Source organism: Scyliorhinus canicula, chromosome 26 (genome assembly GCF_902713615.1).
Source record: "Scyliorhinus canicula chromosome 26, sScyCan1.1, whole genome shotgun sequence".
Classification (NCBI taxonomy): Eukaryota; Metazoa; Chordata; class Chondrichthyes; order Carcharhiniformes; family Scyliorhinidae; genus Scyliorhinus; species Scyliorhinus canicula.
In genome coordinates this window covers 16,916,934-16,937,561 of record NC_052171.1, presented here as the reverse complement: position 1 = coordinate 16,937,561, position 20,628 = coordinate 16,916,934, and positions in this window count along the sequence as shown.

Sequence of the window (20,628 nt, the reverse complement as noted above, 5' to 3'; positions counted from 1 at the left end):
AACTGGAAGCCCAGGTTTTCTGTTGGACTTCCTCTCCCAAAACCTGTCTGCCTCTCTTCCCCCTTCTTCAAATTGTTCATTAAAATCTCTCCCGTTGACCAAACGTTTGTTTGCCACTTTATATCTCCTTACATGGCTGTCAGGAATGTGGTAAATCAACGAGATTGACAGTGGATTTGACATGAAAATAAAGTAACATGAAAGTAACAATACGAACAGGCACCAAGAGGAATAATGAGATCCGATTTGCCCAGTTACAAGATTAGCAGGAGCATTCAGACATTTAGGTGCGAATGACCATTTTAAGAAGCTTGTTTACCAGAGATCAGTGGGGCTATACAAATAGTAACTTCAAAAGGCAAGGAATTTGAGCAAGTCAACAGCAGAATCCACAGAGGGGAATATCAAAGAGATTGAACAGTGCAAGTGCAAGCACCCTCATTGGGAAGTAGGCTAGTTCTCCATCGAACAGCCAAACCGGTAGTTCCATCTGTGACCCGAGCCAGGGAGGCCTATCCCATCTCCCTTGTGGAGCCGCAACAGATTGAAGATATCCATGTCGAAAAGACACAGTTTGTGACTTCGTTGAACCAGGAAGAGCTATTTTCTCAGACTTAGAATCAGAGAATTTACAGTGCAGAAGGAGGCCATTCGGTCCGTCGAGGCTGCACCGGCCCTTGGAAAGAGCATTTAAGGCCACACCTCCACCCTATCCCTGTAACCCAATAACCCCACCTAACCTTTTCGGACTCATGACTAATCCACCTAATCTGCGCATCTTTGGACTGTGGGAGGAAACCGGAGCACCCGTAGGAAACCCACGCACACACGGGGAGAACGTGCAGACTCCACACAGACAAGTCACCCGAGGTCGGAATTGCACCCAGGTCCCTGGAGCTGTGAGGCAGCAGTGCTAACCACTGTGCAGCCCCACCTCAGCAGTATTGTGTGGTAACTACTCCCTGGATTTGACCTATCGAGCTACGAAAGACACATGGGGGGTGGGGGGGAGGAAAGGGATGTCTCAAGTGAGCTCAGGGAACGTGGGTATATTTTGGGAACAAAAGATAACTTCAGATAGCACGGTGTGTTCAGTTATTTATGTACGTAACTCTCTTGGGTGTTTTTCCTTTTATTTTAGTTGAATAAATATTCTTTATTAATTGCTTCCACCGCGACTGGACTGGTTCCTCATTGGGATGTACATTGTTCTTCACATTAATTCCAAAAATAAATACACCACTAAGAACCAGCGTTTCAAGCTATCCTTTGAGATTTTGAGACACTCTCGTGGGTAACACATCAGCGGGGTGACTCAGTATTAAAGTTTGTTCATCTCTCCTGTGAAGCACGCTGGGATATTTCACCATGTGAAAGGCACGATCAGAATAGGAGCTGTGTTGTTCTCGGATGAGTTCTCTGGATCTACAGTAATTCGGCTTGTGAATGCAATGGGAGATTAAGATACCACACAGTTTACATTGCGGGTAAGAATGTCGATAAGTTGCAGCAAAGGACGATCTGGAAAAACCATCAGCGTATTTTTAGACATGATTGATTGAACATTAAACATAAAAACGCAATACTGGAATCAACAGCTTGGGAACCAGAACCGCGTGGCCATCAGATTCACATCAGAACTGAGACAGAGAGTGGCTCTTATTTCAGAGAACCCCTCCTCAATTTCTGCCTGTACTTCAGACCTTGTGCTCCTGGTGCTTGGTTCCTGAGTGCAATGGAGGCGAAATGGGAGGACCCCCTCATTGACCTGCTCCTGGGCCTTGGCCAGGATGAGCACGCTGAGTACAAATTGGACATGGCTGACAGTGCTGTTTGCTCTGTCTGCACCAGCGGCCTTGTTTAATTCATTCACCAGATGTGGGTGCTGCTGGCGAGGCCAGCATTTCTTACCTGTGCTTGATGTCCCCCAGAGAATACAACTGATTGGCTTGCTTGGTGTGCGGGAAGCAGATTCAATTGCGGCTCTCTGAAGGGATTTGAATCACTACCTGAGGCGAAGCAATCTGTGGGGCTGAGGACAGGAGAGCTAAATGGCTGGTATAAAGACTCAGTATGGACAAAATGGGTCAAATGGCCCCCTTCTGTGTTGTACCATTCCCTGATTCTCCGCCGAGAGTGGTTCAGAATCAACCACGTGCCTGTGGATGTGGAGTCACAGGAAGGCGAACATCTCCAATTTCCTTCTCTAAAAGGCACAGTGAGCCAGATGACTGTGCGATTCTATGATGGTCACCATTGCTGAAACATGCTTTTTACTCCATATTTATTTCATTAATTGAATTTAAATTCCCCAGCTGCTGTTGTGGGATTTGTACTTGAGTCTCTGAATCCTTTTGTCTGGCTTTCTGGGTTACTATGTTAGCATATCTGAGCTAATGGGCCTGCCAGCCATTCATTTGTTCGACTCCACTGTTTCACGGCAGTAACTGCACATTTGCAGTTAATTTGTTTGTTGTGAAATGTTTTGGCATGTAATGTGATGAGGCGTTATATAAAAGCATGTTCCTTCATCCATCCATTTGTCATTTGAGCAGCCGGATGTCTTTGGGGACACAAGAAGATAAGGGTGAAGACCGCTGGATTCAGTTACCTGGGTGCGCGAGCTGGCCTGATGCTTTTTGTGCTCTGTCATTGTATTATACAGGTGAACCCAGCAGATCTGGGCAGAACAACTCCTGACACGAGCATTAAAGTTGGGAAAGTAACGTTGTCACTCTCCCAAATCAATATTAGTTGAAAAAGGTCAAACAGAAACTGTAATTCAACACTGTCTGCACCTACTGTCTGCACCTCCCGTGCAGCACACACGTCAGCTGAGCAACTAGAAACTGGACAAATTACTGCTCCGTCTAGCCGATGATCCCCATCCAACCCTCAGTCCACACAGGCAGAGCTGTCTTCAGTTATCAAGGCACCACATTTTGGAATTCCTTCTGCCCTCCCCCCATCTTATACCTTTTTGTATCTTGATGATCCAAGACTTGGACACAGCAATCAAGGCTAGCACTCCAGAGGGAGTACTGTACTGTCTGGAGATGTTGTCTTTCAGAGGCATTTACCCAGTTCCCATCTGCCCCCTCAGGCAGACATGCAAGACTGCGTGACGTTATTTCAAAGAAGAGCAGGGGAGTTAACCCTGTGTCCTGAGGTCGATACTTAACCCTGAATACACAGCATTAAAAACTAATTATCACTATGGTATTGCTGTGTGTGGGAGTTTGCTGTGTGCCAAGTAACAACTGTGTGTTTCGAAGGCTTTAACATTTCATTGTCCGTAAAGTGCTTTGGGGCAGCCAGTGGTAATGAGAGGCTCTATATCAGGGGTGGGCAAACTTTTCCGTGCAAGGGCCACATTCAGAAATTCACAATTTTAAAGGGCCGCATAGTATATTAAGTAAAATAATTAATATTTTAAATAGCCAAACTAAAAGGTCTTTAAAGAAAAAAAAGCACATTTATTTGAAAAACAAAGTAACTCAGTGATGTACCATCGATTGCACGTGAGGCGAGTGATTTACCCAAGTCTGGCTTTAATTGACTAGAACACAGCTCTGCGATCGTCTACAGTGGAAAGGGACGACCGTCAGGCGTCTGAGCATTTATACCTCGTTAATAGAGGCGTGGTTAACTCAGCCTCTCGGCCAATCGGTCGAGAGGCACATGACCGACCAGGGCCAATGGTAAGCCGACGTTCTGGCCCAATGGCAGACAAGTATGCAGATCATATCATCACACTCAGTAAGTAACAGAACAATGTCAATGAGAACGATGCATCTGACTGCAGTCATTTACCAGTTTGTTGAAATCAGGTGTCAAGTTGCTTGTGCTGATCCTTAACACTGACAGAAGCACAGCCTAGCCGAGTCAACGATAAAAACGCGCGTAGTGGGGTGGATGAGTGGGGCTGCCTTATTGGTCGGTTTAGTTGGGTGTGCGACCAATAGGAGTCCAGGTTACAAACAATAATAAGGCTTATTGTTTGTAACCTGGACTCCTATTGGTCGCACACCCAACTAAACCGACCAATGAGACAGCCCCACTCATCCACCCCACTACGCGCATTTTTATGCGGCCCGCCAATGAGGTGCCCGGAATCATAACCGGCATTTTTGAAAAGCCGCCGGGGAAAAGCCGCTGAAGTAAATGCGCTTATTCAATAAGCGCATTTACTTCAGCGGCTTTTCCCCGGCGGCTTTTCAAAAATGCCGGTTATGATTCCGGGCACCTCATTGGCGGGCCGCATAAAAACCTTTGTCGGGCCGCATGCTGCCCGCGGGCCGTAGTTTGCCCACCCCTGCTCTATATAAATGCAAGTCCCTTTTCTCTTTATGAGTCAACATCCATTTGTTTGACTTCACGTCTGTAAATTTGGGATTTATGTTGACCTAAAGCCCATTTATAAACATGTGTGTATGATGTTAAGGGCATGACGTTTTGAAATCCGGAAATGATGTCCCCGACTACTTGTGATGATATGAGAGTAAAGTAAATGTTTATTAATAAATAGGGTAAAATAAGCCTGGGGGCCCTGGTAACGGCGCCGTGGCCGCTCCCTCCCACGAGGTATACCACGAGCCCGGTGGTGGCGGCTACCCTCAAGATTTGGGGGCAGTGGAGGCGACATAGGGGAGAAGTGGGGGGCTCGATGGAGGCTCCGTTAAGGGAGAACCATCGGTTTGTCCCGGGGAACATTGATGGGGGATTTCAGGGTTGGCACAGAGCGGGCATCAGACAGCTGAGGGACCTGTTTATTGATGGGAGGTTTGCGAGCCTGGGGGAGTTGGTGGAGAAATTTGGGCTCCCCCGGGGAACATGTTCAGGTAAAGGCGTTTGCTAAACGGCAGGTGGAGGGATTCCCTTCGCTCCCCGCGAGGGGGTGAGTGACAGGGTGCTTTCGGGGGTCTGGGTCGGAGAGGGGAAGATATCTGATATCTACAAGGTTACAAGGAGGTGGAGGAGGCGTCAGTAGAGGAGCTGAAAGCTAAGTGGGAGGGGGAACTGGGGAACAGATCGAAGACGGGACATGAGCTGATGCCCTGAAGAGGGTTAATTCTTCCTCCTCATGTGCGCGGCTTAGCCTCATCCAATTCAAGGTGCTGCACCGGGCCCACATGTCCGGGACGAGGATGAGTAGGTTCTTTGGGGGTGAAGACGTGTGTCAGGTGTTCGGGGAGTCCAGCGAACCATGCCCATATGTTCTGGGCATGCCCGGCACTGGAGGAGTTCTGGAATGGGGTGGCGAGGACGGTGTCGAGGGTGGTGGGATCCAGGGTCAAGCCAGGATGGGGACTCACGATTTTTGGGGTTGGGGTGGAGCCGGGAGTGCAGGAGGCGAAAGAGGCCGATGTGCTGGCCTTTGCGTCCCTAGTGGCCCGGCGGAGGATCTTGCTACAATGGAAGGATGCGAAGCCCCTAGCGTGGAGACCTGGATCAACGACATGGCGGGTTTTATCAAGCGAGAGAGGGTCAAATTCGCCCTGAGAGGACCGGTACAAGGGTTCTTTAGGCGGTGGCAACCTTTCCACGACTTTCTGGCTCAACGATAGGGTACGGGGACAGCAGCAGCAGCAACCCGGGGGGGAGGGGGTGAAGGGGGAGGGAAAGAGGGAAAAAGGGGAAGGGGGAGGGGAGGAAGGGGGAGGGGAAAAAGGGGAAGGGGGAGGGAAACAGGGGAAGGGGGGGGAAACAGGGGAAGGGGGAGGGAAAAAGGGGAAGGGGGAGGGAAAAAGGGGAAGGGGGAGGGAAAAAGGGGAAGGGGGAGGGAAAAAAGGGGAAGGGGGAGGGAAAAAAGGGGGAGGGGGAGGGAAAAAGGGGGGGGACGATGACAATGTTTATTTAATTTTAATTTATTTTTAAGTTCTTTTGTTCATTGGGGTTGGGGGGTGGGGGGGATGTGATACAGGCGTTGATACGGTCTGGGGGGTGTTACAGTTATTATGGGGTTATTTTGTTGCATTTCATTGTTATATTTTCTGTAAAAAATTCCAGTAAAAAATTTTTTTTTTTTAATAAATAGGGTAAAATAGAATTACACTTGGGCATGACAGTAACGTCCCACAGTACCAATGCTTTATAAACAGTTCTAAACAATCTTTATTTAACTACCTTCACAGCTAACCTTCCCCATCTGCTGCACAGCACCTTGTAGAGAAAAAGACTTGTCCAAGTCCAGTGACTTTTCCCACAAAGTGCCATATATTCTCTCTTGGGGTGCCCTCTGAGGTAAACAGCAGCTGGCTTTTCCGAAATGGTTTTTTTTCACACTGCTTGCTGGAAGTTTGACCAGCTATTCTTGCTGTCTGCTGAGCTCTAAAGCCTTTGTTGCTTTCAGCATCTCCTTGAATGCGTTCTTTCCCTTCCATCTCCTCACTGTCACATCCGGTCTGGTCAGAACTGCACTCTCTGGAATTGATTCATTTCATCTCTTTAGCTTTTAAAATTTGAAAGAAAAGTAAACCCACTCTGTCCATGTTTACCTGTGGCACCTTTCTCTTCCAACTTGCATATCTTCGCCTTTGAATCACGGCAACCCATTTAAATCTACTTCTGTTCTGTCAACATCCACATTGAATTACCTGATGTGAGCATTTGTTTGAAGTCCTGTTAAGCTCACAGGCACATTAAACCCACAGTTTATATTCACACAGTCGCTCTGTCCCTTTAATTACCACTCAGTATCCCAACAGTTTAAACTATGACACTGATAAAACCAACAAAAAGAATCACCATTTCTTGTGGGTTTTTTTTGATAATCAGTACATTCTGTGACAGATCAGCTGGAAGATGAAGTAATTGTTAACTGTGGACAGGTCAGGGCAGCACGGTGGCGCAGTGGGTTAACCCTGATGCCTCACGGCGTCGAGGTCCCAGGTTCGATCCCGGCTCTGGGTCACTGTGCGTGTGGAGTTTGCACATTCTCCCCGTGTTTGCGTGGGTTTCGCCCCCACAGGCTCAGTGGATTGGACTTGTTAAATTGCCCCTTAATTGGCAAAAAAAATGAATTGGGTACTCTAAATTTATAAACAAAAAACTACGGGATTGAGGAGTATTTGCGGACATGTCTTCAATCCGGATTAGTCAACTCTGCATCCTGGGAGGATACGTTCAGCCTTTCAATTGAACACTCCCTTGGACTGGAATCTCGGGACATTGGTCTCGTCATCCACTGAAGAAAACTCTCTCCAGGTACAAGGTGCCCTTCAAGTAATTCATTGAGGCATCTGACCCAATATGGAGGCATCCAGTGTTTCATGTCTTATGCTGGCTTACTCTTCATTTTAAGTCAGGATAAAGCCTCACATTGTTACCCCAGAGTGGTCGCAGGAATGGTAACCTGTGAAAGGCTGACGTTCATGGTAAGATCAGGGGAGGATCAGGGAGCAGAATCCAAACAGAGTTTTGAAAGCCGGAAGATGGTCAAAGTGAGGATACACTCAGGAACAAAGGACGATGAGCCAGAATTCTAAGACTCCAGGGAGGAATGAGCGGGAGTAAGAGACAAGGCCAGTTTTAAGTGGGCAGCACTGTAGCATTGTGGATAGCACAATGGCTTCACAGCTCCAGGGTCCCAGGTTCGATTCCGGCTTGGGTCACTGTCTGTGTGGAGTCTGCATATCCTCCCCGTGTGCGCGTGGGTTTCCTCCGGGTGCTCCTGTTTCCTCCCACAGTCCAAATATGTGCACGTTAGGTGGATTGGACATGATAAATTGCCTTAGTGTCCAAAATTGTCCTTAGTGTTGGGTGGGGTTACTGGGTTGTGGGGATAGGGTGGAGGTGTTAACCTTGGGTAGGATGCTCTTTCCAGGAGCCGGTGCAGACTCGATGGGCCGAATGGCCTCCTTCTGCACTGTAAATTTTCAATTCTAAAGTCTAATTTCAGAAGTGTATAGAATTGCATCTTTAGAACATAGAACATAGAACAGTACAGCACAGAACAGGCCCTTCGGCCCTCAATGTTGTGCCGAGCCATGATCGCCCTACTCAAACCCACGTATCCACCCTATACCCATAACCCAACACCCCCCCCCTTAACCTTACTTTTATTAGGACACTACGGGCAATTTAGCATGGCCAATCCACCTAACCCGCACATCTTTGGACTGTGGGAGGAAACCGGAGCACCCGGTTGAAAGAGGGGAATCGAGGTACAGCAGAGAATAAGGAGCCTAACTTCAGGCAGAGACTTTCACAAGGTTTTTTTTTCGCCCTGCCACGGGTGAGTGTGAAGACCTTGCTCGGTAAAGATGCATCTCCGCCCATCTGGAACCTCCAGTATTCCAACCCTCTCAGCACTGCTTGCACATCTCCAATTTTAATCGGTTCACAGTTCGCATCCATAACATCTGCCGTCTGGGACTGAAGCTCTGTTCTTTCCTCCCTCGGCGTCTCTGCCTCTCCACCTCTCGCTTCTTCTTTAAGACAAAACACTCCTCAAAAACTAACTCTTGGACTAAACCTTTGGCACAACTGTCCTCCTGTCTCCTGATGTCATGTTGTGTTTGGTGACATTCTGGGCAAGTGTCTTGGGATGTTTGTCTGTGTTAAATTAAAGTTAATAATAAGTAATAATCTTTATTGTCGCAAGTAGGCTTACATTAACACGACAATGAAGTCACCGTGAAAAGCCCCCGAGTCGCCACACGACAGTGTCTGTACGGGTACAGTGAGGGAAAATTCAGAATGTCCAAATTATCTTTTGGGACTTGTGAGAGGAAACCGGAGCACCCAGAGGAAACCCATGTGATGGAACCATCAATTCACTAGACAAGTGCTTTAAGATATGAACAGTGGTTTTAATCTACTTACAACAGAGCCAGCCTGTTCCACGTTGAACTCTCGATGAACTGAACGACTGGCTCTGAGCATTGGTATTTATACAGCAGTCCAGGGGGAGGAGTCGTGGGCGGAGCCAAGAGTGGAGCCCTGTACAAACTCCTAAGCATTCCCAGCGCTACTCCCCCTAGTGGTCGGGCAACGCAACTGCGCTTATCAATGCATGGACTCATGTATATACAGTACAGTGTGAATTACGGAGTTACATTCACCACACCATGCAGACACAGGGAGAAAGTGCAGACTCCACACAGACAGTGACCCAAGCCAGGAATCGAACCTGGGACCCGGGTGCTGTGCAGCAACAGTGCTAACCACTGTGCTACCGTGCCACCCAGTTGTACTGTATTGTCACGGCTTAGGTTTATTTGAACTGCAACAAATCATTTTTTTAAAATAAAATTTAATGTACCCAATTCATTTTTCCGATTAAGGGCAATTTAGCGTGGCCAATCCGCCTACCCTGCACACCTTTGGATTGTGGGGGAAAACCCCACACAGACACGGGGAAAAGCTGCAACAAATCCGACAACGCTTTTGTAGTCAACAATTTGAGGCATCCTGAGAAGGCTAATCTGATACCGAGTTTGGACAGGAGGTGTCATGTGTAAATTCTCTGTATCTAATCTCACAGCAAGATGCTTTCACAAGTTGTCAGCACTCCTTGTGTGCAGCAGTAACATAATACTCCAATGGGGGGAGCATGCTAGCTGTGCATAATTCATTTCTTTGTTAAGTATGAAAGCCAGCAATTTAACTGGGTTAAAGTTCAGTTTCCCTTTAAGCCGCTCTTGCTTTTTTCTCCAATTATGCTTTAATTAATTTGAGGAACTTTTTTAACAAAAAAAATCACTTAGAATGTTTCTCGCTCGTTTCAAAAATGCTCAGCGTGACTTGGTGTCATGCCAAGTGCCCCCGGTGCACACTGCACCGAGTAGTCATTTTGCAGTAACCTGTGAACACTAGGGCTCGCACAACTATGGGTCTCGTCACAGCAATTCCCACCAGTCAACACCATTGTTCGAGTATAAAACACAAATGCAGCAGAGCACAGGAGTACATTTCCTTTGTGGTGCCACTCAAACACTCCCAGGTGAATCACTGAATGTGAGTTGCAGAGTGTAAGTCCTATGTAGCATTTCAACGACTTCCAGGACAGGTACAGCACAGGTTAGGGGTGGAGGAAAGCTCCCTGGACATTCAGTGGCAGCTGCAGCACAGGTTAGATACAGAGTAAACTTTCCTATACAAAGGTCCTTCTGAAACTGCCTTGGTTGACAGACCCCCTTCCAAATGGATATGTAATGAAGCCTTCATTTCATTTATGATACTGAGCTTGGTGTGGCAACTGCTCAGTCGGGGCAGCACGGTAGCATGGTGGTTAGCATAAATGCTTCACAGCTCCAGGGTCCCAGGTTCGGTTCCCGGCTGGGTCACTGTCTGTGCGGAGTCTGCACGTCCTCCCCGTGTGTGCGTGGGTTTCCTCCGGGTGCTCCGGTTTCCTCCCACAGTCCAAAGATGTGCGTGTTAGGTGGATTGGCCAGGCTAAATTGCCCTTAGTGTCCTAAAAAAGTAAGGTTAAGGGGGGGGGGTTGTTGGGTTACGGGTATAGGGTGGATACGTGGGTTTGAGTAGGGTGATCATTGCTCAGCACAACATCGAGGGCCGAAGGGCCTGTTCTGTGATGTACTGTTCAATGTTCTATTGCAAGAAACTGCAGTGTGGTGAACCTAGCCCAACGCATCACACAAGCTTGCCACCCCCACATTGATTCTGTCTACACCTCCCGCTGCCTCAGGAAGGCAGACAGCACTGTCAGAGACCCCTCCCACCCAGGCATTGCCTTCTTCCATCAGGCAGAAGGTACAGAAGTCTGAAGACTCGCACATGCAGACATAGGAACAGCTTCTTCCCCACAGCTACAAGACTCCTCAACGACTCCCCCTTGGACTGATCTGTTCCCTGTACGAACACTATTCACGACGCCCTATGCTGCTCTTGCTCATGTATTTGCTTTGTTTGGCCCCATGTTCCGCACTGTAACCAACCACTGTTTGTCGATGTGCCATTTGTCAATGTTCTCTGTTGATTATTCTTTTGTCGACTATGTACGTACTGTGTATGTTCCCTCGGCCGCAGAAAAATACTTTTCACAGTACATTGGTACATGTGACAATAAATCAAATCCATTAATCAATCAAAAAATAATTATTTGATGGGAATACTCTCCAAACCTGTGACTCATCCCATCTGGAAGAACAAGGGCAGCAGATGCATGGAAACACCATCAATTGCAAAATCCTCTCCAGGTTGCATGCTGTCCTGACCTGGAACTATATCGTCGTTCCTTTGCTGTGTCGCTGGTCCAAGCTGCAACTCCTTTTCCAATAGCACTAGGTGCACCTACAACACATGGACGGCAGTGGTTCAAAACGATGGAGATCCAAGGCCCTCTCAAAAGGCAGTCGGGGATGGGTGATAAATGCTGGTGTTGCCAGTGATACCCATATCTCGTGAAAGCATTAAAAAGGACACAAGCCTGAATGTTGTCCGGTTCTCACCATATATTGGCATGGAGAAGTCATACATCGTTCCAAATGTTGTGCAATCATGAGCGAATACCCCCACCTTATGGGCGGAAATGAACCAAAAAGGTTTGTGTCATTTTGTGGGTTTGACAGGGTGGACCCCGCCAGCTTTATGGGTGAGATCCACACCAGTATTCATCACACTCAGCCATTTTGTTCAGGTCTTGGGGAATTTCTCCCTGGCCTAGCCCTTGTTTAGAAATCTTTTCAACAGTGGACTGCTAAGGGCAGCACGGTGGAGGGCAGCACGGTGGCCTAGTGGTTAGCACAACCGCCTCACGGCGCTGAGGTCCCAGGTTCGATCCCGGCTCTGGGTCACTGTCCGTGTGGAGTTTGCACGTTCTCCCCGTGTCTGCGTGGGTTTCACCCCCACAACCCAAAAATGTGCAGAGTAGGTGGATTGGCCACGCTAAATTGCCCCTTAATTGGAAAAAATAATTGGCTAATCTAAATTTAAAAAAAAACAAAAAAAACAGTGGACTGCTTAACTCGCCGGCGAGGCCAGCTCCTTAGAGATAGGGCCGTTATTTTGAAAGGGTGCCTCGATCTTGAAGTGAGCTTGCGGGTCCCCACACCCATGGACAATGTCACCCTCTGCACACAGGGGCATTAACCCCCTTCTCCCCCATCACATGAGGACACCTTGCTGTGGGGTGGCTGAGGGCCCCCCTTTTCAGGCCTTCCCATCTCCCCTTTAGGTCCGCCCTTTCAGGACCCACCCTTCACCCCCCAACCTTTGTGAGGCCCCTTCATATCCGCCCTTCACTCCCACCCTCCCCCCCCACCCCCCACCCTTAATACCCACTTTTCACTGGCATAGCCCTACTCAGGGTTCCGACCCTTGGTAATGGCACCATTGCAGTGCCAACCAGATAGACACTGCGAGGCTGGCAGTGACAAGGTACCCGGATGCTGGGGGAGTGGTAGGGTGCTACCCTGCCCTGTTCCCGATCACCCGGGTGTCTCTAGTGGCCTGGGAGATACCCTCCAGGTGCCATTATACCCGGTCCATGTTTGTGTGGTCTTTTTCAGGATGGCAGCCGGTGACTAGTGGTGTGCCTCGGGGGTCTGTGCTGGGACCACAACTTTTTACAATATACATTAATGATCTGGAAGAAGGAACTGAAGGCACTGTTGCTAAGTTTGCAGATGATACAAAATCTGTAGAGGGACAGGTAGTATTGAGGAAGCAAGGGGGCTGCAGAAGGACTTGGACAGGCTAGGAGAGTGGGCAATGAAGTGGCAAATGAAATGCAGTGTGGAAAAGTGTTAGGTTATGCACTTTGGAAGGAGGAATCTAGGCATAGACTATTTTCTAAATGGGGAAATGCTTCGGAAAGCAGAAACACAAAGGGACTTAGGAGTCCTTGTTCACGATTCTCTTAAGGTTAATGTGCAGGTTCAGTCGGCAGTTAAGAGGGCAAATGCAATGTTAGCATTCATGTCAAGAGGGCTAGAATACAAGTCCAGAGATGTCCTGAGGTTATATAAGGCTCTGGTCAGACCCCATTTGGAGTATTGTGAGCAGTTTTGGATCCCATATCTAAGGAAGGATGTGCTGGCCTTGGAAAGGGTCCAGAGGAGGTTCACAAGAATGATCCCTGGAATGAAGAACTTGTTGTATGAGGAACGGTTGAGGACTCTGGGTCTGTACTCATTGGAGTTTAGAAGGATGAGAGGGGATCTTACTGAAACGTACAAGATACTGCGAGGCCTGGATAGAGTGGACGTAGAGAGGATGTTTCCACTTGTTGGGGAAAACCAAAACCAGAGGACACCATCTCAGATTAAAGGGAGATCCTTTAAAACCGAGATGAGCAGGAATTTCTTCAGCCAGATGGTGGTGAATGTGTGGAACTCTTTGCCGCAGAAGGCTGTGGAGGCCAATTCACTGAGTGTATTTAAGACAGAGATAGATAGGTTCCTGATTAATAAGGGGATCAAGGGTTATGATGAGAAAATATCAGCCTTGATTGAATGGTGGAGCAGAGTCAATTGTCCAAGTGGCCTAATTCTGCTCCTATGTCTTATGGTCTTTATGGTGTGTACCAGTACTAAACAGCGCTCTGGCGATGCCTTCCATTTAGGTCCCAGGTGCCGAGAGAATCCAGCAAATGCATATTTAAATTTAAAAATAAATAAATTTAGAGTACCCAATTCATTTGTTCCAATTTAAGGGGAAATTTAGAACATAGAACATAGAACAGTACAGGCCCTTCGGCCCTCAATGTTGTGCCGAGCCATGAGCACCCTACTCAAACCCACATATCCACCCTATACGCATAACCCAACAACCCCCCCCCCCTAACCTTACTTTTATTAGGACACTACGGGCAATTTAGCATGGCCAATCCACCTAACCCGCACATCTTTGGACTGTGGGAGGAAACCGGAGCACCCGGAGGAAACCCACGCACACAGGGGGAGGACGTGCAGACTCCACACAGACAGTGACCCAGCCGGGAATCGAACCTGGGACCCTGGAGCTGTGAAGCATTTATGCTAACCACCATGCTACCCTGCTGCCCCCATCTTTGGCTTATGGGGGCGAAACCCACGCAAACACGGGGAGAATGTGCAAACTCCACACGGACAGTGACCCAGAATCGAACCTGGGACCTCGGCGCTGTGAGGCTGCAGTGCTAACTCACTGCGCCACCATGCTGCACAAATGCATATTTAAATGAGCCTAATAGCTCACCTAACCATGAAGATCAGGATCATGCCCGGTGAAGAGTGAGATCCAGATCACAATGTCTTAGGAGATTCAGATGAATCTCGCGAGAGGCCTTGCATGGGTTTCAACAGACTCGACACCAAGTCCGGTTCGATGAGGAGGTTAAATCGCGACCTATGGTAGATGGGAAGCATGTTGATGAAGCATCTGAACCTGAAGGAACTTGTTCAGTGATGGTCTGAGGCTGAAATGGTTGATCTTCACCAAGATCACCTTTGAGCTTGGTGTGATTCCAACCAGCAAAGAGTTAATTCCCATTGACTTCACTTCCACTCTGGCTGCTTAATGCCACACTTGGTCAAAAGGTGTCAAATTTGATGTATAAAACCTAAAATTTGAAAGTACTGGATGTAATAATTTTAATAATTCTTTTGAGAAAACATGTCTTCATGTTTGATATGAATCAAAGATCAAGATGGTTGTGTGTGATTCTGACTGCAGAGTGCGTCTATCGTTGCGATTTCCCCCTCTTGGTGAAACAGCCAGTCGACCCTTGAGACGTACACGTACTGGCTGCTCTCCATGCTGCCTCCCAACATGAACTTTGCATTATTTTGTGGCCCCCTGGAAAGCCCCTGTAGATGCCAATTTGAGAACCACACCTCTGCACTGTCCCAAACACTCCCAAGCCAAACACCCTATGATTAGCTGCGGAGTACTGGCTCCCTTCTGATGCATCACCTATGTGATCGTTTCTCATCTGTGTTCCTGCACATTGAATGTTGGCAGAAATTTGGGACTGCCTCATTTCCCAAGCTAAACTCGCAGGCCCCGTGGAACAGGAGCCTTCTGTTTTTTTTAATTCCATCACTCGTTCAGAGTCACTGAAGCTATCTGTGGTACCCTGAATATGAAGATCTGGAATAAAATGCTCGCCTCAGTCACCATGGCAACTGTCATTGACGGTTGTAAAAACCCATCTGGTTCACTAATAATAATAATAATAATCGCTTATTGTCAGGGAAGGAAATCTGCCGTCCTTACCCAGTCTGGCCTCCATGTGACTCCAGACCCACAGCAATGTTGTTGGCTCTTTACTGCCCTCTGAAATGGCACGCCAGCCACTCGGCTTTAGGGCAGTTCAGGGAATGGACAGTAAATCGCTGACCTTGCCAGCAACCTTCAGAGCCCGTGAATGAATTAAAAAGAAAGCTGAAGCCAACGAGTTTAGCACCATCAGGTAATTGAGTCTCACACACCCTCCAGGTCTGTGTGTCCTCGTTCGCCATTGCAAAGAGACCATTGAGAGAAGAGTTAAAACTTTTTACTGTTGAAGTTAAATTAAGCTTGTTGCGAGCAGAAACCTCAAAATGCCTAGCTGGAAACTTTGACCAAACCCATCAGGAGTATTGTGAGTGAGGCTTTGGTGCTTTCATTGCCAGTGTTCTGAATATAAAAGGGAAGCTTTGTTTCAAATTGGATTTCTGCGTAGAAACATAAAAGAACCTTTCACAGTCAATAATAGCTGAATGTCAGGCTCTGATGATCATGCTGAGGCAGTCACGCTTTTCTCCTCCCATCTATCCCTTGCAGTTTTGTATCTGCCATTTTATTTGCAGATTTTGGTGGATGATAACCATCTTTAGCTTACCATTCTGTTGATTCGGGGTGGTTCGCACTGCTGCTTCATGGCACCAAGGACCTGGGGTCAATCCAGGCCCTGGGTCATTCACGTGTGGAGTTTGCAGTTTCTCCCCATGTCTGCGTGGGTCAGGGCAGCACCGTGGCGCAGTGGATTAGCCCTGTTGCCTCACGGCGCCGAGGTCCCAGGTTCGATCCCGGCTCTGGGTCACTGTCCGTGTGGAGTTTGCACATTCTCCCCGTGTCTGCGTGGGTTTCGCCCCCACAACCAAAAAAGATGTGCAGAGTAGGTGAATTGGCCACGCTAAATTGCCCCTCAATTGAAAAAAAAATGAATTGGGTACCTTAAATTTATTTTTTAAAATGTCTGCGTGGGTGTCACCCCCACAACCCAAAGATGTGCAGTGTAGGTAGATTGGCCAACGCTACATTGCCCTTTAATTGAAAAAATAATAATTGGGCACTCTAAATTTAAACAAAAAACACATGCTGCTGACTGCAAGAACTATGGTCCCAAAAACAGCAAAAGAAACTGGAAACAGAACAGAAAATAGTTTACATTTACATGGCATCTTTCGTGACCTTCCCACGTCCCAGAGCTTTTCACAGCCAACTGAATAACCTTGAAGTGGAGTCACTGTTGGAGGAAACACAGCAGCCAATTTGTGCACAGCAAGCTCCCACAAACTGCAGGGAGCTACGTTACTTGTTTGCCAGTGGTGTGGTTTCGGGGTTCAGCATCGCCCAGGACACCCAAGTGAGCTTCCCTTGCGTTTTTCACAACGCCGCGGGATCTTTGATGTTCACCAGAGAGGTTAGGTGCGACCTTGGTCTCGTGACTCGTCCGAAAGACAGCGTCTCCAGCGGTTCACCATTCATCAAGTGCTGCGGTTTGGATCCAGCCAAGACTTTGTATTCTGGTCTCGGGAGTGATGCTTGAACACACAGCCTTGCAACTCAGGCCTGAGTGCTACCAGTGAGCCGCCAATAAATCTGTATTACAGCTGCAACCAGAACCCCAGAAAAAAATAAAACACTGCTCTTTTCCTTCTACCATTCCAGGAACTGCTAACTTGCCAGACCAGTTCCATGGGTATCACTATCATTTGCCCTCCAGCACTTTGCCCATTCTTTGTGAGTGAGCGTCAGTACTGTTTGGAAAACAAAGGCAGTTTCAAGGGATTTGTATTTGTATTGGCAAATATTAGAAATAAGGCATAATTTTAAGTGAGTTTTATTTCATATTTCTGTGCCTGGAAGGGTAAAACCTATAGTTAGATTCATGCTGGACTCAGATGTTTCTATCAGTTGGTTTCAATTGCAACTGTGATTCAGTTGTGCTTATGGAGGACTCAGATGCGAAGTGCGTCTCACCCCACAAACCCAAAAATGTGCAGGGTAGGCCATGCTAAATTTCCCCTTGTTGGAAAAAATGAATTTGGGCAGGACAAGGAAGTTGCAAAGACGCCGCTTTCTGAAGTCCAGATAACCAGGGAATTGGATCAGAAAGAATGTGGAAGGTGACTGGAGTTTAGAGAACAGAGACTGAGGTTTGTTCAGAAGAATTCAGGGAAACATAAACACAGGAGTTAAAGAGATAATTACAGTGGAGCTGTCACCCTGGGGGTGAGACACCAGACTTCAGAGGTAAACCAAAAGTGAAGTAATGTTGCTAAAGTCAGGTAATTGAAAGTTAAAGCAGTTATGAACAGCTTGTACAGCAGTCAAGACAAAGAATTCCTCTAGGGGTTGGTGTAAATTCTGCACTGGATTCACTGCAGTATGGGCAGCACGGTGGTGCAGTGGTTAGCACTGCTGCCTCATGGCGCCGAGGACCGGGGTTCGGTCCCGGTCACTGCCTGTGTGGAGTTTGCACATTCTCCCCGTGTCTGCGTGGGTCTCACCCCCAATGTGCAGGGCAGGTGAATTGGCCACGCTAAATTGCCCCTTAATTTGGAAACGAAGAGAATCAAGTCCTCTTAAATTTCAACAAAAAAAGTGGAGTGGCAGCTCTGTTTAAGAGTTATTTGTAAAACCTGGGTTTTGGAATGCAAACAGCTGAGGAGAAGCACTATAGTGAGAGAAAATTTTAAAGCCTGTTTTCCGGAGTGAAGTTTGGAAACTCTTCCAATTCTGAACCACAGGCACTAACGTGGGTTCAGAGCGGCGTGCATGTATTTGACCACAGTCGTCATGTGTGCTGAAAAGGGACTTTGCGTTCAGGGACCATTGCAGCAGAAACACTTTGGAATCCATATTAATCTTTATCTATTTATTAAACTAAGGGTTTGTAAAGATGTATTCTGATCCAACTTTTCATGTTAGCGGTACTGCGACTCTGTTCCGCAAGTCTGATTTTAAAACAAGTAAAAGTTGTGGTCTTTTAAGCCAGGGTTCCATTCTGGGATTGTTCCGTCCAATCATAACATCAACTGGGATCGTAACAGTACTCCCTGCGGGCAGCACGGTGGCGCAGTGGGTTAGCCCTGCAGCCTCACGGCGCTGAGGTCCCAGGTTCGATCCCGGCCCTGGGTCACTGTCCGTGTGGAGTTTGCGCATTCTCTCCGTGTTTGCGTGGGTTTCGCCCCCACAACCCAAAGATGTGCAGGGTAGGTGGATTGGCCATGCTAAATTGCCCCTTAATTGGAAAAATGAATTGGGTATTCTAAATTTATAAAAGAAAAAAAACAGTCCTCCCTGCTAGAGAGCTGAGCCTGCCCCTTTCCTCAATCTACCCACACTCACCTTCTAAGAAGGATGAAATCAGGGTTCGCCCTCCATACCCAATCTAATAACTGACAAGTTCTGCCTTCTCTCGCTATCTCACATTGAAGATATGACTTATTGCACTCTCCTCGTCTATCTCCTCTTGAGCTGAAGGAATAGGACCTGGAGGAGACCATTCGGTTCCTCAGGCCTGCCCCCAACATTGAGTCAGGTTGTGGCAGATCTTCTATCCCAGAGAAGCCTCCCTTCACTATCCCCTTGATTTCGGATCCAAAAATCATCCATCCCTGACTGCGCTCCCACAACTCGATACATAGAATTTACAGTGCAGAAGGAGGCCATTCGGCCCATCGAGTCTGTACCTGCTCCTGGAAAGAGCACCCTACCCAAGGTTAACACCTCCACCCTATCCTCATAACCCAGTAACCCCGCCCAACACTAAGGGACACTAAGGGCAATTTATTATGGCCAATCCACCTAACCTGCACATCTTTGGACTGTGGGAGGAAACTGGAGCACCTGGATGAAACCCACGCACACACGGGGAGGATGTGCTGACTCCGCACAGACAGTGACCCAAGCCGGAATCGAACCTGGGACCCTGGAGCTGTGAAGCGATTGTGCTATCCACAAGGCTACCGTGCTGCCCTGATACGACAGAGAATTCCAAATTTCTCCTCAACTCAGTGCAAGGTGGCCGGCACTATATTCTGAAACATGTTCTGAGTTCCGACCAGGGGAAACATTCTTTCAGCATCTCAAGCCCCTCAAGAATTATGGGTCTTTTGTTGAGATCACCTCTCGTCCTTCTGAACCCTGTCAACTTTCGGCCCAGCTGACTCGATCTCTCCCCAGCGGACAATCCCCTCCCTGCGGTTCTCCAGCGAACGGTTTCATCAATCCCAGCTTCTGGTCTGGGCTGCGTCTGCTGCCAGTGTTTCAGTGTCTGCCCCAGGTCGGGAACTCTGTATCTCACTGTTCCAGGTTACTCAGCACTGGCAGAAAACAGTCACCTCACAATTTACAACACCATAAAAACCCTGAGCGTGTATATCCCACTGCACATTAGCTGAAGTCTCATAAACTCAGATTTTAATAGCTGGCTTTCTCGTAACGCTCTCTCTCGTGATGTCTCACCATATGTTTCTTATATTTCCCCCCCCTCTTTGTTAAATGCCTTGGGATGCTTTTTGAAAGAAGAGGTCCAGTGGCATTACTTTCATGCATTCTAACATTGGTCAAATGCTTTGATTAGATTACAGCCTGTAACACTCTGCTCATCGCTCTGAGGTACTCTCAGTCCTATATATAGACCACTCGGAGCTGTCAATTAGATTCCAGCCGGTTAAAGGTGATCTTGCAGAGGCAGTTGCCAACATGGGAAAAGTGAATCAGGATAATTACTTTCAATTGTATTATGAGATTAGGCAACGTGACTCATGTTTATACCAGTGAAAGTCAAATGTAGGATTTGTCAGGCAGCTTGTCACACGCAGAGTGATCAGCACAGGAATGGTAGAATGGAATCTGGGTTAGAGACCAGAATATAATTTCGGAAATAACTGCATGTGGACGGAAGGGGACAGAAGCCAATCAGCCCATCCTGCCTGTTCCAGCTCTTTTGTTACAGATGTTCAATTAATCCACTCCCTTCCTTTTTCCCCTTTGAGCCTATTTCCTTTTCCTTCCAAGTATTTATCTGAATCTCTTCTGAACCATACCGCTGAATTTACTTGACCTGTGTTTCCTCAAGTCGCCTCTGATTCTCTTGCCGATTGCCTGAAGCCTCTTTCTCTCTGTCCTCTGGTTACTGATTCTTCTCGAACAGTTTCCCCCTGCACCGCTGTTAAATCCCTGCTCCAAAGAGGGCCATCTCAAAGTCTCCTCTCTGCATAATGTGAGTCTCGGGTCCTTCTGGTCGGATTAATTGAAATTCCAAATGTCGTCGTCTTGGTTGATTGCGCGCTAAAGAGTATGATTGTCCACCTAATAAACTCCGTGTCATTGGTCATGGCTTCCGTGGCTCTTGCATGGCTCATGTGCCCAGTCCGAGAGCCATATCTTTGACCGCATGCTTGGCAGGCGTTTCCTGGAGGTGGCATCAGGGACTCCGGGTCGCTGGTATTCCTTTCTCAGGCTGCT